The sequence below is a fragment of the Ambystoma mexicanum genome, chromosome 12 (genome assembly GCF_040938575.1).
Source record: "Ambystoma mexicanum isolate Mex_15411 chromosome 12, UKY_AmexF1_1, whole genome shotgun sequence".
In the NCBI taxonomy this organism is placed as follows: Eukaryota; Metazoa; Chordata; class Amphibia; order Caudata; family Ambystomatidae; genus Ambystoma; species Ambystoma mexicanum.
In genome coordinates this window covers 1,090,055,076-1,090,075,857 of record NC_090936.1, presented here as the reverse complement: position 1 = coordinate 1,090,075,857, position 20,782 = coordinate 1,090,055,076, and the positions used below count along the sequence as shown (strand labels likewise).

The 20,782-nt window shown below is 43.4% G+C and overlaps 1 protein-coding gene and 1 long non-coding RNA gene across 2 annotated transcripts in view; one reads left to right on the top strand and one right to left on the bottom strand.

Annotated features, from left to right (window-relative positions):
* The window catches only part of LOC138514262 (tubulin alpha-1C chain-like), a 142,375-nt gene that overhangs the window by 9,227 nt on the left and 112,366 nt on the right, over positions 1–20,782 (top strand). The gene's annotated exons all lie outside the window — the stretch shown is intronic.
* On the bottom strand, positions 1,554–19,101 carry LOC138514264 (uncharacterized). Its single transcript, XR_011281903.1, has 2 exons — positions 18,831–19,101; positions 1,554–1,911 (listed from the first exon to the last, which is right to left on the bottom strand). It is a non-coding gene; the product is annotated as an uncharacterized lncRNA (long non-coding RNA).

The window sequence follows — 20,782 nt, the reverse complement described above, 5'->3', positions numbered from 1 at the left end:
AATGGGGTGTTGCGTTACTGAGGCTTGCTGTTACATGGCGGCTTTGGAGGAAAATTCAGGGCACGGTTAAATTGGTATGCAAATTAGCTCAAATGCAAACCTTTCTCCAGGAAATTCTTTGTCTAAGAGGGCAGTGCTACTTTATACATAGCTTAATCAACCCAAAAACATTTCATGGCTGCCAGGACAACTACATACCTGGTTTCACCCTTATTAGGGATCATCAGTGCTGTATAGTCCTGGCGGCCTTGTGGTTGGAGCATTTGGCAATGAGGATCCCCAATGAGGGCGAAACTAGGTATGTAGTTGTCCTGGCAGCCTTGCAAATGTTTGTTTTGGGTTGATTAAGCCATGTATAAAGTAGCACTGCCCTCTTACAATTTCCTTCGAGGAAAAATGGTTTGCTTTTAATTTGCATACCCACAATGCCTTGCTTTTGTGGCTCAGAACTGGAGGCGAGCTTCCAGCGATGGCTACTAGGTCTTGTTTATTTGTAATGGATTTCGGCAATAAAAGTGAATTTCTCAGCAGCATGATGAGGAATGTTCCAAGTCTTGACAAACTTGGAAGGAGACTTCTTCTTGTACAAGGTAAAGGGACCTGCGAGGAGAGCTCCGGCATCACATTTTAAGCTGCCCCAACGAGCAGCTACTGGCGCTTAATAGTGAATGGAAATAATAATCTTGCCTTTTCAGATAATTTTCATGTACAATTTCTCCCTGAAGTTCAGTCATTAACTAATAAGAGAACGTGTGCATCCCATCTTGTGCATTTAATGCACTGCTGCAGTTTTACACAAAAAAGCACCTGCATATAGACGTACATTTTAAAATAGTGGTCAGCTGGCGATGAAACAGTTTTGTTAAACTGCTTAAAATATTAGTTGGCCACAAATTACAGGTTGCATATTTGTTATAGTTCCGACGTACAGGTTCACATATATTTCTATATAACTGTTCGAGGACGTCGATTGCTGCTGAGGGTCGAACGTCTAGTATTAAAGAAGGGGTTTGGGGACTGCTCTGACTATTGTGGCAGAAATTAAGTACTCAGTGATGCAGAAAGTCACCTCGGAGTTCAATGCTCTTATAAGGAAAGCCCTCCGCGACTTGCAATTGCTTGATCACATACAGCAGTGGGGGGTGGCTAACTCAAATATAATCGTGCATGGACAGTTTAGAGCCTTGGGCTTTGTGATAATGGTTAAAACAGTGTGTTTTTACTTACCTGTAACTATGTCTCCAGCATTGGTATCTTTCATAGATTCACATGCTTCAATATTCCCTGTCAGACTGGGAATCCTGTGATTTAAAATAATTATTAATAATTAAATATATACATTATTTCCATTGAAAAACTGAATGGAGATTGTCCGTTATGCCCAGTGAGAGATTCACTTGTGTGGTCCCTCCACCTTACTTTGGCCCTTTATGACCCTTTATCACAAAAAACGCAACCCATATAAACGGCTTCCTTTATGACATCAGCCTGATACATACACAAACCACCCTTACTAATTTCAGGTAGACACACAAGGTACTTCAAAAAATATACATATTTTAATAATCTACATATTTTAATATCTATCACATTTCATAAAAGCATAAAAATAGAAGTTTCTCTACACTAAACATTTCATTACAAATGGTATGCATTCTAACACATGACATGTGCAGATCCCCATGGATCGGTTATATACACAAACATATAATATTCCCCTTTTGTAAGGAACATAATGTGTCAACACTCGACATGTGTTTCTGGAATCTATACAATTTTTTTTTTTTCAAATGCACTTCAAACCAATTGTTCTTTATTTTCCTAGATTCTGTCTTCAGGACACCTTTTCCTTTTACGTAACGCAGCCGTGTTGTGCGTATTGCATACTACAAAACAAGGTTCCCCGCAGATCTACAAAGTTAAAACAGACAGACATACATATAAATATCTTGTGTGAACTTTGTGTAATGTGTCAACTATGTCAAATACATGTTCTATCTCATAATTTTCAAAGAACCCAAGGGACGTAACCCTGGCTACAATTTAATCGGAGTACTTTCCTCAAAACCCTTTTCTTTGGGTTGAATCTCTGCTTTTCCCTTACTTGTATCCATTATTTACTCAAAACAATACTGTATTGGTAAACAAGATTTTTTTTCTTTTTTTAATTTCTTTTTTTAATAAAACCCGCAGTATTTTTCAACAATTCTCGTGCCAAATACAATTTTCTTTCCTTTTTAAAAGAAGATTCCTCTCAACTTCAGGTATATGGCAATTCAGTGAATCCCATATCAACATTTCTGGGTTGCCATGTGTCTACCAAAAACGCCACCAACGGGTTATACTACCATCTTATTGGAACCTGTCTATCTCTTCATCGCTCGGTCTTACCGGATCTCTTTCGGCAAGGTAATCGCAGCGCAACGTGCGTTTGTTGTTACTGAGTTTCTTTACTATAGCGTATCTTCTGTTCATTGGTCATCGTGAAATGTGGACCAAAAAGATCGAACCTACGAGAACAACATTCCCACTGTTACTGACCAAGCGTATGCTCTCTACACCTTTTGCATATGTAAAGCTCTTACGATTTACCTTTTTCAGAAATGCTTCGCTTGATTTTGCCTGCGCGCAAAAATCCGTCTGCAAATTCCATTTGCCTTGTTGGGGTCACATGACTATCGGTCCGGTTGGCGTGATCATGTCATCACGCAGCGTTGTGTGCTTGCATAATGGACTACTACAGTCCCAATGGTGCATGGGAAATGTAGTTTGAAGATGCAAAATTAATTTATACCGAACAATGCAGTTTCAAAATGTGATATAAGAGGCTAATTTAGCTATTTGTTGCTCATATTTAAAAATAGGTCACTTAGTTATCAGTCCTATTGATGTCATAGCAATATCTTGTCCGCTCACGTTATGACGTAAGTCCCAATACTTCCTGAGAGGGATCATGTGCAAAATGTACTATGATCTTCATTCGCACCCAATATTTTGTAAGTGAACACCCTTAACTCAATCGTTGAGCACAATGTGTCAATGCCTCTATCAGCAGTCTACATAGCCAACAAGTTCCCATCACAAAATATATAAGAACCCGACAATGTGTGTCTCAATGTATGAAAAGCCCCCACTCTATGGCGATATTCAAACCGTCTTTGACTGTGTTAAGGTCAAAGATCCATTTCTGTTCTGTCTTCCTCAATTTTAAGTCTCTATCTCCCCCTCTTGGATGGGGTCCGATTACTTGAATTATGGACCACCGAATATCTTCGTGTGTGTTTTGCTGAATGGAAATGGGCCACTAGGGGCTTATCCGAGACATTATTTTTGACACGGGACCTGTGATCACAGATACTGTCGTATGGGTCGTTTTGTCTTACCAACATATAATAAGCCACATGGGCACTTTATTACATAGATAGCCCATTTGGTGTTGCAGTTAGAAAAGGTCCGTAGTTTCCAATTTGTACCCTTCAGATCTATCTCTTTCATGTTGGATGTGAGACTACATACAGAACAATTATCACATTTATAGTGACCCACTACTGGTTGTGTATTCCACAACGTGGACTGGGTAGGGCCCTTCTACGGACTTGCTGGTTTGTAAGTGTGAACCAATTTATCACGTAGGTTTGTCATACGTTTAAAAGCAAAACGTGGCTTGCTTATTACGAAATCCTCTGTGTTAAGTATACTACGTCGCAACGCATTACTTATAGGTGAAAAAGTAGATACACATGTGATTTTGTCTTCTTTCATCCTAGGCTGTTTCTTAAGGCAATCCTGCCTGCTGGTGTTTCTAGCCCTTTTAAAAGATCTCCGTATTACATGAGACGGTACCCTCTGGCTTTCAATCTAATGGATAGATCTTTGCTACTCATATCAAAATCCTCTCTCCGAGTGCAGTTCCTTCTAATGCGTAGAAATTGACCGAATGACCCTAACCAATGAGGTGGCAGGGCTTAAGCTTCGCCCCAGGCAGCCATCTTCAGATTTTGAGGCGCGAGTAGACTACATGTATGATGACAGCCTGGCCTTGGAGCAGGAGGCAGGTGGGCGCATGTGAATCTATGAAAGATACCAATGCTGCAGGAATACAGTTACAGGTAAGTAACTAAGACTTCTCCAGCATTGGAGCTTTCATAGATTCAAATACGTGAATAGAATACCAAGCAGTTAAGCATGCCCACATTACTATACATCCTGAAGGCAGTCTTCAGTGAACCTAGCATACACCAACTCAAATAGGTCCCATTTACTAGGGGAAAGGCGGGAAAAGGCTGCTCCTACCTTAAACAGAGGTGGCGGAGGACCACCTGTCCAACCGCTGATTCCTTGTAGGCATCTTCAGCCAAGCAGTAATGTGCGACTTGGCGTATGTGTGCTCCAAGTCGCGGCTCTGCAGATATCCTTTATCGGTACTACTGCGTGGAACGCGACTGACGCTGCTCTTCCCCTGATGGGAGTGAACTGAAGGATGTCTGGCGAGTGGCTCGCCTTTAGACTGATGACAGAGATTAATGCATCGAGTCACCCAACGTGCAAGACTCTGTTTCGAGATATGCTGTCCTTTTGTGCGACCAGAGAATGCTATGAAAAGCCTTGTAGAGGAGCGGAACTCCTTGGTCCTTTTGTATGTAAAATTTGAGGACTCGAGCTACATCTAGCGAGTGCAGTGTTCTCTCTGTATTAGACGTGTGGTTCATGAAAAAGGTCAGAAGCACGATACGCTCAGTGACATTGCCGACCGCACCTTGGGTAGGAATTTAGTATGCGTTTTAAGGATGATGCAGTCCCTTTGGAACATGGTGAAGGGAGGTTCTGATGACGGGGCTTGCAGTTCGCTGATCCTCCTGGCTGACATGATGGCTATTAGCAAGGCAGCTTTCCTGGATGGAAATTTCATGTTCCACTCTATGTATGGGCTCATATGGTGATTCCATGAGTGCTGCCAGGACTGTCAGGCTCCAAGGAGGAACCGGTGCTGGTGGAAAAGTACACAGCAACCCTAATATTTTATAGCTGGGTTGGTGAGTAAAGATTGTTGATTAAGATTTGTCGTGTACGCTGATAAAGCGGATACATGCACCTTACCTTGCCCTTGTCACTTAAGGGGTTATCTCGTCCTTGGAATTACCTCCCTGTTGCCAAGGACGAGATACCTTGTCCTTGGCACTTAAAATGGAACAGAAAACGTTAGAAGGTATTGAATGGCGAAATACCAAAATCACCAAAAAAGGCTTTGACACTGGGGGGGAAATCCCATGGCAGTTAAAAGGTTAATGGAAGCCAGGGAGAGCCCTGCTTTAGCTAGGTGTAAGGGCTATGGTAGCACTTGTTCCATTGACTTAGTGAGTGGGTTCACCAGTGAGGTCTCGCACCATTTGGTGAAACAAGTCCATTTCCGATGTGGTCCATGTGGACGTAACCCTAGAGGCCTTGATTATGTCCCAGCATTCTGGAGGAAGAGTCAAATTAGCTAGTTTTCGCTGCTCAGGAAACACGCCTTGAGCGAAGGACTCGCTGGTTCGTGGTAGAGAACCTTGTGATTCTGCTGTTTCAAAAGGTTCTGGTGAGCTCTGAGGTCAAGGGACAAGTGCCAGAGGGTTGGATACCAAACTTGACGTGCCCATTCCGTTGCTATTAGTATCATTCTGCACATTTGTTCCTTCAATCTGATAAGTACTCGTGCTATCAGAGGAATCGGCAGGAAAGCATGCAGAAAGTCTTAGTTACTTACTTGTAACTGGATTTCTCCAGCATTGGTATCTTTGATAGATTCACATGCTTAAATATTCCCCCTGTCGTCCGACTGGGAATCCTCAGTGATTTCCATAGAGTGCATGTAAATGAGCCATTCTATTGTGTAGTCCCTCCACCTCACTTTAGTCCTTTATGGCCCCAACCAATGAGGTGACAGGGTTTAAGCTCCGCCCCAGACAGCCATCTTCAGATTTTAAACTGTAGGAAATACAGTATGATGGGTGCTGAGCGTAGGAGCAGCCTCTCAGGGGAGGCGGGTGGGGGCATGTGAATCTATGAAAGATACCAATGCTGGAGAAATACAGTTACAGGTAAGTAAGACTTCTCCAGTATTTGATCTTTCATAGATTCAGATGCTTGAATAGAATACCAAGCAAGCGGTTAAAACATGCCACCGTTTTTTTTTATATTATATATAATTTCTGACAAAACTTTACCATACAGCAACACACCGGTTACTAGGGGAAAGGTGGGACAAGGAGGCTCCTCCTACCTTATGCAAAGAGGTGGCAGGGCACTGCCTGTCCAACTGCAGATTCTTTGTTGGTATCTTCTGCCAGGCAGTAGTAATTTAGCGAACGTGTGCAGAGTGCTCCAGGTAGCGGCTCTGCATATGTCCTTCAAGACTACCCCTGCGTGAAACACTACTGATGCCGCTCTCCCTCTGGTGGAGTGCGCCGAAGGCGGCTTGGTGAGGGGGTCGCCCTTCGCTTGATGACAGTGGGCGATACATGGAGAGATCTATCGTGCCAGTCCTTGTTTGGAGATATGCTGTCCTTTTGTGCGACCAGAAACGGCTATGAACAGTGTTTGAGGAGCGGAATTCCTTACTCTGTAATTTCGAAACTCTTGCCACATCTAGAGAATGCAATGCTCTTTCTGCCTCACAGGTATGAGTCTGGAAAAAAGATGGCAGGACAACGTGCTCTCTGGGTGTCATTTCCGATAATTCCTTGGGAAGGAATTTAGGGTGTGTTCTCAAAAGGGCAGGGTCCTTCTGAAACAAAGAGGTTCTGAAGACCAAGCTTGCAATTCGCTGATCCTCCTGGCCGATGTAATGGCTATTAAAAAGGCCGTTGTCCAAGATAAGAATTTCATGTCACATCTGTGAATGGGCTCGAAAGGGTGTTCCGTGAGAGCCGTGAACACTGTGTTTAGACTTTAGGGGGGGGTGGGGCGGAGTGGGGGGGGGGGAGTGGGGGGGTGGGGGGCGGAATTGGGGGGGGGTGGAATGGGGGGGTGGGGGGGCGGAATTGGGGGGGTGGTTGGGGGGGGGATGGGGGGGTGGAATGGGGGGTGGGGGTGGGGTGGGGGGGCGAAGTGGGGGGGGCAGGGAGGGAGTGGGGGGGTGGGGGAATGTGGGGGGGGCAGGAAGAGCACTGTCTTGCTGGGTACTGGGCAGGATTTTATCGATTTAGGAGTCTTATAGTTTTCGAAACTGACAATCGAGTGTAACTGGAGGAGTTTGCCCTTATCAGCCAGTTGTCCAAATATGGAAAGACTTCCGTTCCCATCCTTCTGAGTTTTGCTGCAACAGGCTCCAGACATTTGGTAAACACTCTTGGTGCTGACTTTAGCCTGGGGTAGCACCTGGAATTGGAAATGCAGGTCTCCTACAGCAAACCTGAGGAACTGTCTGTGGGCAGGATGAATTGGAATGTGGAAGTATGCGTCTTCCAAGTCCAGAGTGGCTTTCAGTTTAGCCACGGTAGGACACCCTGCAGGGAAATCGTCTTGAAATTGATGTATTTGTAGCACTCTCAAATCTAATATGGGTCTCCACTGGCTGTTTTTCTTCATCAGAAAGAAACGGGAGTAGAAACCTTTCCCTTGTGAGGGTAAGGAACTGGTTTTGTTGCTGCTTTGTGCAGTAATTTCTGAAACTCAGACATGACTTGCTTTAGCATATGCACTTTGCGAGGGGTGGGAGCAAGGGATGGAGGTTGGCCAAGGAATTCTATGGTGTGACCCTCGCGGACCACCTGTAACACCCACTTGTCCGAATACAGGTGTGTGACATTGAGGGGGAAGAACTGACCTGTCAATTTTGTTTGCTCTGGACTTTACGCGTCTTCCTCTTTGGGCGTACTGGAAGATCAATTATATCCTCATCTTTTGACGATGAGCCTCGAAGAGCGAAAATACCTACGGTCTCTATATTTATATTTTAAGGAACTGATGGCTCAAGCTGTTTTTATTCCTTTTAGGTGGTCATCGACCTCCTTACCAAATAACACTTGCCCATCAAAGGGCATGCCCAATATTTGCGCTTGTACCTCAGGTCTGAAAATTTGTGGCCCTCATCCAGGCCGGTCTCCTTTAGTACAGTGCCGTGAGCCATCTGCCTGAATCCTGACTCCGCCACATCGACTGCAGCATCGATCACGTGATCTGAAGTAGCTTCTTTGTCTGCAATGATTGACCTGGCTTCTTCCTGGAGATCCGCAGGTAGATGTTTGGTCAGCTTGGACATGCAAAGCCAAAGCTTGCGGTCAACCTAGCGGTCATGGCCAGCGCGTTGCCCGCTCTAATAGTGAGAGATGATGACGAAGACACTTTTCTGCTCATGGCCTCCAACTTTCGACTTTCCTTGTCTGGCGGTGGTAGTGAAGGGTTGGCTATTTTTTTTTTTTTTTTTCTGGCCGCTACAGTGATACCAGACTGGCTTAGTATGACCCACTTGGACAAAGCGGTGCAGAGTCTGGTGCCTTGTATTTCTTTTCAGGTCTTGAAACCATCTCCGGCATGTAAAATGGCGTGACCAGTATCTTTGACCCAGACTCCCATATGGGGTTGAGAAAAGGAATGGTGGTAACCGTTCTTCTGCGCTTGTCCCTGTGCTCGTAAAGCACTGACTTCTTATCTTCCGATGCAACTTGTAATTTGAACAAGTCTGCAGCTTTTCCGATAATAGTATGAAACTATACTAAATTGTCCAGTGGTGAAGAATCACCTGGAGAGTCTTTCTTTCTGGGCCTCTCCGTGATATCATTGTCCCATTCGCTGGAAGCATCAGCATCCTGTGTGATCTCCCCTTCGTCAGGGTCTGAGAAATCCCTGAATGGGTTCTCTTGCCAATCTGAGACTGACAGACGATGGCACCAAAGCTGGATCTCAAACCGCAGATCGGGGTATATGAGGATGCTGGAGACGGGACCCTTGTCAGTGAAGCACTGAGTGTCCTGCTCCTGGATTTACGTGGAGGCTCAGGCGATTGTGCTCTTTTCTGTGGTCTACTCCTGGAAGGGGAGTTTCTTGGTGTACTATGTCGAGGTGAGATGTCCCTCTGGGGGTGGGGGTGGTTCTCGACTCCGCCACAGAGGACCTATTTCTTTTCTTCTTGACGTCTGTTGAATTCCTCGATGATCGCATCTAGTCCATGAGCACAGGGTCATAAGGATCGGCAACGACCTCGGCAGACGGCTGCCAGGGAGGACTGTTTTCCTTGGGGGTGAAAAAAAGGTTGCTCACCAATAAATTCTGTGTCTGAGAACTCTCCTGAAGAATGTCAGGGAGTTCTGTCATCTTTTAAAGGAGATAATTGTGCTCCAAGTGGTTCAGGAGCCTCTGAAATCGGAGGGGTTGCTTCCATAGGCTTGGGTAGATTGCCCACATTGGATGGTTTATCCGTGACGTCCACGAGGGGCGGTTTGGGCCTTATTTCTTCTGTAGACTAAGAAGTTTGCGGTGTCGTCAACGGTACTTTCGTCGACTGTGGCTTCGTGGACGATTGCTTCGTGGACAGTGGTTTCGTGGACAAAGACTTTGAAGATGGTTGATGACCCTTGTCTGTGGACGAGAGGTTTGTGGACAAGAGCTTCGTCGACTGTTTTGTAGAAGTTGACCTCGACAACAAGGATTTGGTCATAGACGATGAGGCCTGAGTGTCGTCCTCGATGAGGGTTTCGTCGACAGCTTGGTCGTCGGGGTCTATATCTTTACTGCTGGCCATAGACTGCTTCTTCGTGGACGACAGTTCCCCCCCCCCCCCCCTCACCCCCCTCCTGTTATTCTTAACACCTCATCTTTTTGGTAGCTTATTCTTCAGGATGTCGTATCTTGTGGCCTCCAGAGGCCAAGGGAGGCATGGAAGCAGTGGTTTCCAGCGTTCTCTTACTCGCGTGGGAGAGGAACTCCTTTCCACTGAAGAGGCCCTTCTCTTATAAGTTTGTCTCAGATGCTTTAGTAGATCGTACAGGAGCTGTTTTGGCAGACTCCTTGTCAGAGGACAGACCTTTGGCTTCTAGCTGTAAGTCTCCTGTGTTTGTCTTGCAGGGTTTGGTGGAGAAAGACCTGCAAATGTCACATTTATTGTCATGAGGGTATAGGCAGTAGATGCAGTGGTCATGTGGACCCTTCATGTAGACTAGTGTGGTTTTTAAAAATCATTTTTTCCTGCACCTTGTGCAGTCCCTGAAAAGGGAAGGCTTTTTGGCAGCCTGAAGTTGAGCCATGATTCACTCAACGAATTTGAGGCAAGAAAAAAGACTTTCAGTGCCCAAAATTTCAGAATAGATAGCCCCTAAGCAGGGGAAACGGAATATATTTTGAATATATACTACACAAAAAATAAGAAATATTCGAAAGCTCCGAGCTGGAGGATTCCCTCCGTCTGATAGACTGTGGTAAAAAATCTGAAGATGGCTGACTGGGGCGGAGCTTAAACCCTGTAACCTCATTGGTTCAGGCCATAAAGGACCAGTGAGGTGGAGGGTCTACACAATAGAATGGCTCATAGGACATAATTGGGTATTTACATGTATTCCCTATGGAATAATGGATGTATATTAAAAAATGTTTAATTATTTTTATCACAGAGGATTCCCAGTCTGGCAGGTAATATTCAAGCTTCTGACTCTATGAAAGATCCAATGCTGGAGAACTTGCCTGTCTAGTTGACTGAGAAGGCATCCCTTAGGGACATATTTTCTGGATATCTGGGTGCGAACAGGTGACTTCTTGTTGTCCTTGGTGGCAAAGAGGTCAATCTCCAGATGTCCCCACTAGCAGAATATCCGTTAAGCTTCTGCTTCGTCCAGTTCCCATTCGTGAGATGTTGTGTAGTCTCAGCTCAGCTTGTCTAAGGCATGGTCTACTCCCGGAAGATGTTTTGCTTTGATCTGAACTTTGTGGTGTAGTGCCCAGGCCCATAGCCTCTGTGCCTCCTGGGACAACATCTCTGATCTCATGCCTCGCTGCTTGTTGGTATAATGCATGGAGGTTGTGTTGTCTGTCCCTATCTTTACTACCTGCCCTGTTAGTACAGACAGGAATGCTTTCAGTGCCCAGCGTATTGCTTTGAGTTCCATAACATTGATATGTAGTTGGGACTCCTGGTCTGACCATGTGCCCTTTTGTTTGCAGATCTGCCAAGTGTGCCCCCCAGCCTGATAGCGATGCATCTGTTCTGAGGAGAAGTCTTGATGTCTGAGCTTGGAAAGGCATTCCCTGCGACAGATTTAGGTGTGCTCCACCATTGGAGTGCTTTGTGGAAGGTTGCTGGAAGCTGAATGACATCTTCTCATGATCCAAGTGCTTGTCTTAATTGGCAGTCCAGGGTCTCTTGTATTGGCCTCATGCGAAGTCTGCAATTTGGTATGAGAAATATACATGAGGACATCATGCTCGGGAGTGATTTTTTTCAAAGAGCGTGCCGTGGCTGTTATGTTGTCTCGGAACCATGGTCAGTTGAAGTATTGCTGATATTCTGTCTGCTGAAGGCTGTACCCTGGGTATGCTGGTGTTGAGCTCTCCCCCCAAGAAGAGCACCATCTTGTTGAGTATTTGACAGGATTTGGCTTCGTTTATTAAGAATCCTAGCCCCTTCAGAAGGTTCATTGTTTTTGTGACCGCAGAGGTTGTGTTTTTGAATGAGCTTGCCCATATAAACCAGCCGTCCAGGTATAGATAAACCTCGGGTCTGTTTGTCTGAGTTTTGCTGCCACTGGTGCCAGGCACTTGTTAAAGACACTTGGTGCTGACCTTAGCCCGAATGGGAGAACACTGAATTGAAAATGTGACTCCCCTATTGCAAATCTGAGGAACCTCCTGTGAGCGGGCTGGATGGGAATATGAAAGTAGGTGTCTTCCCAAGTCCAGGATGGCTAGGAAGTCATGTTTGTTTAACCATGGGAGTATATTTTGTAGTGATGTCATCTTGAATTTGTTGCGCTTGCTGAATTTATTTAGTGCCCTTAAATCCAATATTGGTCTCTACTGGCTGTTCTTTTTTTCTCACCAGAAGCCTCTTATTTGTTTTTCTGGTACCGGTTCTATGGCTGCTTTTTGAAGCAACTTGCGGATTTCCATCCTCATGTTTCATGAGGCGTGGAATGGGAGCAAGGGATGGTGGTTGATCTAGAAATTTGATGGTGTGACCCTCGCGAATTACTTGCAACACTCATTTGTCCAATGTTAACCTCATAGTGGCTTATTCATGCCCCCCCCCGCCCCCGGGGTGTGTCGTGGGCGGGGAAGATGTTTATTTTGTGTTTTGGCCTTGTTAGAGCCACATCTTTCCCCCATTGGTTGTACCTGGCCGTTGACTGATGGTATAAAGGTATTGCCCTGTGTCTTTTGACTGTAGGATGGATGGTTAAAATCTCTGATCCTTTCGATTCGAGGATCTTCCAAGTACAGAGTTCCTTGTCCTTAAGAGAGCTGATGGCTCGAGCTGTATCCGTCTCCATTTTAATTCCTTTGAGATGGTCCTAAATCTTCTTGCCAAAGAGTGTCCATCGAAGGGCATATCCAGTATTTGAGCTTGGACCTCTGGTCTGAAGTTGGTTGCTTTCATCCGGGCTTGCCTTCTTAGGACCGTACCATGGACCATTTGACAACCTGATTCTGCTATGTCTACCGCTGTGTAAATCCTATGACTGAATGTAGCTTCACTGTCTGATATGATTGACCTAGCCTCTTCCTGAAATTCCGCTGGTCGGTGTTTGGATTACTTAGACATACGAAGCCATAGTTCACGGTCAAGGCGTGTTGTCCTGGCTAGTGCGTTTGCCGCCCTGATGGTAAGGGTTGCTGACGAGGATACTTTCCTGCCCATAGCTTCTAATTTCCGCCCTTGTCAGGTGGGGCAGACAAAGGAGATGATGGGTTCGCCAATTTCTTTCTGGCTGCCACTGATTATGAAATCTGGCTTTGTATGCCCTCTTAGGTATAGTGGCGCATGTCCAGGGCTTTGTATTTTCTGGCCGCAAGACGAGAGCAGGTGTGAACAGAGGTGTAGATCATATATTTGCTCCCGAGTCCCCTATGATATCTAAACGAGGCGCCTATACCCATGTTCATATGATATAAAAGCGACTTCTTGACTTCTGACGTAACTTGAAAAGATCTGCCGCCTTGCTGATTTTATTGTATGGGATGATATCAAATCGTCGGGTGGCGAAGTGTCTCCTGAAGAATCCGTTTTCCTGGGATTCTTAATTACGTAGTCGTCCCATTCGCTTACTGTGTCTGGGTCATGAGAATCTCCTTCAGGGTCTGAAGTCTCTAAAAGGGTCCTCCTGCCAGTCTGAAGCAGTTGATGGCACTACCTTAGGATCCCTTGTAGGTTAGCGTGTTCTTGGTCTAGGTGAAGACCTCTGTGGAGAGACTCTTGTCGGTGGAGCACTGCGTGTCCTGCTCCTAGATCTGCAAGGAGGTTCTGGTGAATGCAGTCTTATTTGAGGTCTGCTCTTGGGAGGAGAGCTTCTCGGCGTGCTATGAGGCGATTTGTCTCTGAGGAGATCGTGCACCACTCTGGGTAGAAGACAAATTTCTCTGTCTCTGGCACCTGTTGCATTCGTCATAAGTCATTGCATTGACCCCATGAGTGCCGGGTCGTATGGATCTGCGGGCTCCTCCGAGTGTGGTGCCACGGTGGACTATTCTCCTTAGGGGTGAGAATACGTTGTTCACGCATGAATTGGGTGTCGGAAAATATTCTTGTAAAATTATGTCTGGCAGCTCTGCCATGTCTTTTAAGGGAGAAGGGAGACCACTGCGTTATTATTGGTTCCTCATGGACCTCTGGAGTGTAAGGTTTATCTGTGTGATCCTTATTGGATGGCGTAACTGGGATGTCTGTGGACTGCGTCTCAGGCTTGTTTTATCTTGATGACGTGGGAGTTGGTAGTTTCGTCGACGACAATGGCTTTGTTGACGAGTGATCCCTTGGCTTCGTCGACGAGTGATGAACCCTTGGCTCCCGTCGACAATTGCTTCGTGGATGACTAGGTTTCAAGAGTCGTCGTGGACGTCTTCGGTTTCGTTGATGGTCTGGTCTCTGACGAGCCTTTTTTCTTCAGACTTTGTTTGTTTTTATTTTATTTTTATTTTTTTTTCTGGTCCCCAGAGCAGGTGAGAGGGGAGCCCTCTCCACCTTTCTTTTGCTTTCATGAGATTGAGGGGGAGTGCTCTCGGAGTACCGTGAGAGTACCGCTTGGCCGCGCAGTTGTGCAGCTGAGTAGCCCAGCTTTATGCTAGTTGCTCCTCGTACGACTTTCCTGTTGGATGTAAGATTTCTTTCTTGTTTGTACTTTGCTCTATAATCTGTTTTTATTTTGTCCTGTATTGTGAATTGTCTCAGGAATGGCTTATAAATTAACCACAAATATAACAGGCAATATTCCACACCTTTTATAAATTTCAAATCAACTCAGCCATGTTGGTTCGAGGTTCCTCAAACTTTTTATTCGGCTATTTCGATGACACCCACTTGCTTGTCCTCTCGTCCATTCAAAATTCCCTTTTGACGAGCACACTAATGAGGCGATTGTCGAGTACACTAATGAGGCTATTGTATCTGTGTCATCACAATTGGCATCTAGTGTAAGCAGTGGTACCCCTTCCCCATTAACGATGGACAATACTCATGCTCTTTTGAACACCCCATGTGCCCGTATAAACCCTCAGCCACTTTCAGATGTTACCTTCACGATGTGCAGAGATGGACTACCTTTATGAGCGACTGGAATTTCTGCATGCTCAATGGCGCCATTGACTGTGATTTTCCCCCCCCCTCAATTCACGTGGCATTGTGGTTTGAGTGCGAGCATCATCGAGAGAGATATGTATCTCTCTGTACCAAGGTGCAGGGAAAGTGGATGGCACACCAGGAAGCAGTCTTGCATACAAAAATCCCTGCAAAACACTGAGGCAGCAGACCATGGATTTGTCAGCAAAGAAATATACTTTAATAAATAAAATGTCCAGGACAGACAAAATAACACGAAAAACGACACGTTTCGCGGTAACAAACTGCTTGCTCACGTTTGGGGTGGCAAACACAAAGGAGGGACTACTTATAGTCTCTATGATTGTAACATAGAGGGTCGCAAACAGTTCTTTGTGGTCTTGTGTTAAGGTCCACCATCTTTGATTGGATGTTCAGGTTGTTCAAAGTTTCTAAACACAATGAAGGACATGCTTGCAAATTAAGCATGACAAGAAAATAACTTAACCGTAAGTCTTTTTTTGCCGTATTTTAAACTTGTTGTAAGTATTTGTTTTGAAGCGTGTTGGTTTAAATAAACTGAACCATTAACACGTCGCTGATCTCTACATTAAACATATAAAATATTAAAAAATTAAAAGGCTCTTAGCGTTCGATGTTTCTTATTAGCGAACCAGTGCTTAATTTAAAAATCTGTTCATAGTGCACATGGTCTTTGTTAACTAAAATACATGTGTATTAAGAATGTGCATGATAGGCATTTCAGAATATTGCAAAGTAAAAAACTCTTAATGTTCGATGTTTCGTTGTTATTGACCAACCAATACTTGGTTTTAAAAAAATCAGTGCATAGTGCACAAGATCTTGACTAAACTCCATGTGTATGAAGAATGCCTATTCAAATACAGCTACTGGTTTCTTGCTCACTGTGCAAAACATGCAATTTACAGTAAAATACTGTTAAAGTGCTAGGTGCAGTTAGCAGCCACAGGGTACAACTCACGGTTGTTAAAGTGCAACGTGCAGTTAACAACCTCCTAATATTTTTCCAATTTTGGAATAAATAAAGTGCTTAGTGCATAAGAATTATCTACTTAAAATATTATACACATGTCATTGATTACAGCAAAGGTTATAAATTCTAAACAGCCATAAAATAGGTTGCTTATTCATTTGAGAGCCTTAAATACAAAGTAAACTACCATTAATGGTTTCCAAATTTCGGATGAATAAAGTGCTTAGTGCTTAAAAATGTTATACTTAACCTTTGTTGTAATTACAAATTCATGTGTATTTGTTATCAATTCTAAACATCCATAGGATTGGTTGCCTATTCTTCTTCTAAAAGCCTTAAATACAGGGAAGACCACAGTTGATGTTACCAAACCAAAAATAATTATACCCAACCTTAAATTCTCATGCACCAAAATTTAGGTGTGCATGCGACTATGTTTTCCTGTGTTAGTTAATATTACAACAAAAAGTTTGGTCACCCCGATAAAGAGGTGTGAAGAATTATCAAAAAATAGCATAAGGGAACTTATATATTGCATTCAGTTCTCTATGCGACAACAAAATATTGAATTAATAGACCTTCTAACCTTAATGCTTTTAAAAAACAAGTATCCTAAAAACGGTGCAAGCAAACTACCCATTGCAACGGAGAGCATTAGCATTGATGTGAGAATACGATTTGTGTTACAGAAAGAGGGGACAAATCAATAAACACTAATTATGGAAGAGGATGGAACTAGAAACAAACATGTTGGAAACGGGGATCCTCTTAAAAGTCTGTGCATAAAATTACTTGAGATGCTATCAGGACAAATTAAGTTACTAAAAAAGTATATAGTTCGTCATCTAAATTGTGGCCCTGGGGATTTTTGGTTTCAAAGTCTAATATATCTAGTTTCCATTTTTCTCTCAAAAGGAGTTCCCGGTTGCCTCCCCTTGCTGTTTTTGGAATCGTATGTACACCAAAATACCTAAAGCCTTCAAGTTTCCCTCCATGCTTTTCTTGGAAATGTAGAGCCATGGGGTATGTTGGATCGATATTTTTAATTGCTCTTATATGTTGTAAAATCCTTAGTTTCAACTTGCCGATCGTGCTCCCGACATACCACTTGTCGCACGGGCAGATAAGGACATACACAACATACTGTTTCACATGTGATCCTGGATTCAATGATCACATCCTTGTTTAATACAGGATGTTGGTAGTTTTTGATGTCTTTTGCAAACCTGCATGCCTTACACTTTGTACATTTTATGAAAGCCTTCTGGATTTGCATTTAACCAGCTGGGGGCTGCTGATGTAATTCTGGGACTCATAACTCGATACTAGCGGATCTTTCAAGGAAGTGGAACGTCTGTAATGTTTATATTGGCGCCCAAAGTGCGCGCCAAATACTCGTCTTGCTTAAGAACATGCCAATGTTTATGTATTTTATGGCGAATGTGTTTAGAGCCTTTCGTGTATCCATTTCTCCCATATATATATGTCACCAATTATTTCAAAATGTAAAAATAAATGATCAGTGGTCAGACTTTTAGCTGCACACCTTGCTTGGGATTTTTCTCAAACTAAACAAAAAGGCAGTTTTCCGAGCAGAGCTTACGGTTAATACAGCAAGATCTCGCCTATGTTGGAACGCGATCTTGTTAACTGCCTTTGAGAACCTAATTGAACATAATACTCTCAATTCCAATACAAAGCAGTATTCTGATTTATTACAGCCCTTCACTAAAACTGTAATGATACCTTGCCATAATAGAGTTCGTCACCCTCACTCTTATGATGTTGAAACTCAACGTATGACAGTTGAGTTCAGGAAAATCAAGAAAGACCTTTTAACTTCAAACCACCCACACTGTTGGCTACATCTAAAAACAGCCAAATGCTGGTATAAAAACCGTCCGAGAAGTCAAAGCCTCCCAATTTCAACAAGATAGTGAGGCTATGCCAAACGCAATGGCCAACAAAAATTCATCAGGTATGTGGCAATTATTAAATCTGTTTTCTCCTCTGCAAGGAGATTCACAAATTAATGGTGTTCATGAAGAATGCTGGGTGAAACATTTTCTATCCTTGTATGCTGATCCACACTTCGCAAGGACCAAATATGAGCCTGTCTCTCACCATGGCATTTGGAGATGTCCCCTTACATCATTCAAGGTGGTATAATGCAGGCTAGTTCCTCAAGGGCGATGGGCTCGGATGGGTTATCAAATTTCATGGTCAAAATACATCTGGTTGAATGGGCGAACATCTTATATAAAATCTTTTGTGGAATATTAAGAACACACCTTATTCCGCCCTCTTGGAAAACCTGATTATACCCATTTTTAAAAAAGATCGTAGTGTGCCTGCCAACTACCGGGCCATTGCATTATTGGATGCACCAGGGAAGATATTCACTAAATTGATTTTACGCAAATTGAATGCGTGAACTTTAAAATCTTATCTCTGTGATCCGCACCTATCAGGGTTTGTGGCTGGAATGGGCACAAACCTAAATCTCCTAGCCTTGAATGCCATTAAAATGCAATGTCACATACACAAGCAGCAGGTTTTCTTTGCTTTTGTCAATCTCAATGCGGCTTTTGATTCGGTTATCTGTTTCCTTATTATATCAAAGCTCTGCAAAGACCATTGTCCACCAATGTTGTACGATGTCATCCAATCCTTGCACTTGAATACTTCTATCCAAGTCCGTTTATCCCTAGATGGTTCATTATCGGAGCAAATCGGTACTGCACGTGGCCTAAAACAAGGATGCTTATTAGCATCTGCGATTTTTAACTACGTTCAGGATGTTAGATTTTCTTTTGCCAATGTAGTATCAGATTCACCAACACTCAATCAGTTAATTCAAACACCCATGTATGCGGACGATCTAGTTCTCATCTCTAAAACAATTGGGTCTCAGCTCTAAAACTCAATTGGATCTGCAGCGTCTTTTAGATGCTTTTCATAGTTGCACACAATTGAATGAATTAAAAATGAACATAGTTAAAACACATTGTAGCCTATTCGCCTAGGCGAGCTGGACCACTGACGTATGTTTGGCCTTTCGATCAGTCCCCAATAAAAATGGTGCCAAAATATACTTACCTGGGGATCTTGTTCGAGGGTTCACTCCAGGCGAAGGGCCACTTGGAGCGCGTGGAGGTCAGACTTGCATCAGCCATCTCACAAGCACGCATTATCATGTATAAGTATGGAAAATTCTCGGTTATGCTGGCATGGCACTTCTGGAATATGAAGATAATATCATCTGTTATACGGCTTAGAAACACTGAACATTAACTCTCCCTTTCAATTCACAAAATGGGAAGCAGAATTCTGGTGACATTCTTCCACAGTGCATACCTGTTGCCTGGATAAGATATGAATTGGACCTGGCTTCCCTACGGGTGCTGTATAATTGGCACTTATGTTCCCTGTTCAGAAAATGTTTGCTCTCAACTCGGATTAAATGTCATGTTGAAAACTCTAATTACATTTTCTCTACAATATCATTTGTTCATTAAAACGTGGCTCTCGAAGGTCTATCACACGCTAATCATGGCAGAAATTTCATTAGATTTATTACTCAATAATCCAGACAAAGGAAAAACAAATTTATTTGAGTCAGATTGGATGGCGACCAGAGCATTATGTCTATCGTATAAAGATGAAGCAGGGTGTTTCCCACATAAAAAATTGTGAAATGTGCCCCCCTATTCGGTGCGCTGCCCTTATCACAAATTACGTGATGGCATAGTACGATTGCGTTTTAATCTATGGACTACTAGAGACATTCAAGTTAAACGCAAACTCCTGTCTGCCCTAGATAATATCTACCGATTTTGCTTAAGATGGACATTCGAGAAACCCTGGTACATCTTATTACGGAATTTTGTGTACTTCGCCCGGCAAAAGAGATTGGCAAAGGAGATCTGCTTCGCAAGACATTGTAAATACTTGACTCTCGTAGATCCACAGGATTGTTGGTCACTAATTGTGGGGTCATGTAATCTACCACTTCAAATTGCAACTGTTAACTTTTTATCAAGTTTAAAGTTCGATGTAGTGGAAGAAATTTGATATTGTTATCCGAACCGAGAGATACTGCGTAACTTAAATGTGATACTATGTATTAAAACAGCCATAATGGCAAAGGATGCTAAATTTATTTTTATTGTATTGTTTATATTTTGTGATTTATATGATTTATGTAAAATATGTGCTTTTGTTTATATTTGAAAGGTTGGTTTAATTCAGCCAATACAAATAAAAAGAAAAAGTGCTCCACTGAAGAGGCCCTTCTCTTTGAAGTTTGCCTCTCAGGTGTTATTATAGATGGAACAGGGGCTGTCTTTACAGATTATTCATCAGAAGAGTGGCCCTTAGACTCCAGGTGTAGTAAGTCTCCTGTGCCTGCCCTGCAAGGTTTTCTCGGTGAAGGTCTTGCAAATGTCACACTTGTGGATGTCATGAGGGTATTTGCAGTAGATGCACTGCTCATGAGGGCCCCCCTCATATAAACCAGTTTCTTCTTGCATCTGGTGCTGTCCCTGAACAGGGAAGGCTTTTTGGCAGTTGGGATCTCCTCCGCCATGGTGTGAAGTGGTCTTCCACTCGACAAAAATGGGTCGACATTTTGTTTTTCTGGTCCCGGAAACACACAACCAGTAGTACTTGATAAGGAGATCAAAATAGGATATATTTAGAAATAGCTTGAAACAGCTAAGGTTAGAAAAACAAAAAGCACAGACAGCTGGAGGATTCCCCTCTGTTAGACTGCAGTGAAAAATCTGAAGATTGCTGCCTGAGGCAGAGCTTAAGCCCTGCCACCTCATTGGTTAGGGTCATAAATGACCAAGTGAGGTGGAGGCACTACCCAAGTGAATGCCTCATTGGGCATAATGGACAATCTGCATTTCATTTTTTTTTCTATGGAAATAATGTATATATTTATTAATAATTGTTAAATCACTGAGGATTCCCGGTCTGACGACCGGGAATATTCAAGCATCCAAATCTATGAAGATCCAATGCTGGAGAAATTGTTAATACCCTTT